The sequence below is a fragment of the Syngnathus acus genome, chromosome 24, assembly GCF_901709675.1.
Source record: "Syngnathus acus chromosome 24, fSynAcu1.2, whole genome shotgun sequence".
Taxonomy (NCBI): Eukaryota; Metazoa; Chordata; class Actinopteri; order Syngnathiformes; family Syngnathidae; genus Syngnathus; species Syngnathus acus.
In genome coordinates, this window is record NC_051108.1 from 3,949,272 (window position 1) to 3,952,005 (window position 2,734).

Genomic DNA, 2,734 nt, shown 5'->3' on the forward strand with positions numbered 1-2,734 from the left:
CACAAGATCCTCAGAGATTGTGCTGAGGAACGGTCTCGTGGTGAAAAGGTGGTGACAGTTCATCGGGCAAAACCAGTACCCCCTTAGACACAAAGCAGAAGCTCTTTTGTCTCACAGCTGGGAAAACTATGGCCCAAAGCTGTTTAAATGTTATGCAGGAAAGACTATTTCTTATGGGGCCCATGTCCTGAGTGCACATTACATGTTAATGACTTGGAACACAGACAGCCCAGCAGAGTCTCGAACTGCCAATTAAGCGTACGCTGCGTACACCAGTGATGTTCCGACGCTAACCGTATGATAGCGCTGAAGCTTGGCTTGGGGTGCTCCAATGCTGAGTCCATCCCAGACGAACAGAACCAGCTGTTGATTGGTCGATCGGGGCTATTTGATCGTCAGTAGTTGCAAACAAAATGCATACCGTATTTTCCAGACTATAAGACGATGAATCATGAATTAAAAAGACTATGGATCATTATTTTGTGATTATAAAGTAATTTGTTGCGTCTGAAGTTGAAATAAAAAAGATAAAATGGAGAATGATTTGATTTGGATTCAAAATCTGACATGATGCATTAATGGTGCGCCTTATCGTCCGGTGCGCCTTGTATAAGGACAAAGTTTTAAAATGGGCCATTCATTGAAGGTGCGCCTTATAGTCCGGTGCGCCTTATAGTCCGGAAAATACGGTAATCAGTTTTTTTTTTGTAGAGGGGGCTACAGTGCCCACAGAAAATCCCATTACTTTGTTATTCCAGTAGGGCCAAGTAGTATAATGACGGATCAAACTGATGCAGCTGTTGTGAATTAAGATTGCCATGAGCGGCACACATATTATAATTAATTTATTATTTAATTTTTATGTTCATCTTCAGAACCAGCTTGGGATAGAAACACTGGATGCTTTTATTTTCGGGAGAGGGAAGGCGGAGCTTGCTGTCAACCAAACTTCAATTTCCATCTTGACAACTTGAATTTGTAAGATTGCATCCATGCATTTGAACTAATCCCACGGCACTGAAGCAAAATATAAACACCAATACTGGATAATCCCAAAGCTGCTTGCACGTCCATGAATTTGTCAACATTTTCCATAAACCCTGACTTGAACCAGTCTAGAAACCAGCTGTACAGTTTCAGAATCCATGTTTATCGTCTTTAACCTCCACCGAGCATGCTTGCTCAACTTCATTTGTCTGTATTTTGCTGAATGGATCCAACTCCCCTTTCCCAGAATCTCCCCAGGCCTGCCTGCTATATGGAATCATCCCAACAACAGCAGAGCGCAATGTTTCCAGTACGTTGTGTTTTATTTGGCTTCCACCATTCATAGCAGTGTTTGATATTCTCTGGCCACAATTTCCATCTGGACTCATCAAACCCTAAATTAGTGTCTCCATGCACTCACAACATAACGTTGTTAGTTTTGGCCTTTACAAAGGCTACAACCAGTGAGACATCAAGGGAATATCTGTTTTATTCACTGGGTTTCTATTTAATCGAAGGTGTCATGTACAATTGCCATGTTCTTAGTACTCGGTTTTTAAATGAATTTGCTCGTGGCACTTATTTGGCTTTGAGATGATGCTCAATTTTCATTAAAAAAAATCAGCTATTCATTCCATGAAGTACATTCAACACTAGTGCAAAGTTTTGAGCTAATTTTCACCTGAATTAGTTTGATTACATTCGGGACACAATATTTGAAAATCCTCATTTGGGCACGGTTGCGAGAAGACGAAAGAAAAATAAATAAACGAATCCATTGTTGAAGGTTAATTTTCTCGCTGACATGCAAGCAACAAAATTAACAATGACAATTCAATCGCGCGTGTTCCTCGGCCACTCGGCTGCCGCTAAGCCCAAACCACACACATCTGCTGATAAATGTCTCAACACAACTGAGGAAAGTTGGTGCCAAAAGCAGTTTGCACAGCATCCCTTTGACCTTGGCATGATTGCCTGCAAGGCACTTTAATTTAATCAGCTTCCCCAAGCTTGAAACTGTGTTCATTGTTAAGGAGGGGCTCCACACATGCACACACGGAGAAAGCACATGCAGGCGTAGGCGCGCTCCTCCGCATGCTAAAGCAAGGTTAGTGACAGAGCAAACCTCCTGGGACCTGGGCTTCACATCCTCACAAGGGCCAACAGACAGAAGAGTTTGCCAGGCTTCTCCATCAAACAGACCCGATTCTAATTATGTCATCAATCAGGAATGAGATGATGGGCAGGTGCTCAATTAATGGCCATTGGAATGCAGCACAGGGTCTGACAGACAGGGGCATCATGCCATCTTTGTCATCTTAGAGGACACGCATACATAATGTAGTCCAAGAATCCCGCAGGCTGGAGCTCAGACCAACACATGCTGCCATTGTACGAAACCCGGCTGCGGCTGAATACATTGAAGAATTTGTATTTTTTGTTTTCAAGGTTGTTGCCCCAACAGGAGGGAAGACTACCGCATGCGGGGGATCTGTTTTTGACACAAAAATGAGAATCGGCTTGGTGCAGTTTGCACAGCATGCTGACAAAATCGAAAGCATGAAGTGAAAATCAAATATATGACTGACAACACTTGCAAAAAAAACTAAAATGGTATTTAGGAAAAAAATGTCTGTAGAAAGTTTCACAAAAACTGCAATTGTGAGTCTTCCGCCATTCCAAAATAATAAGCTTAGCATCAAAGCTAAAACATAACCTTTTTCACTCGTATGTTTGTGCTTTGCCT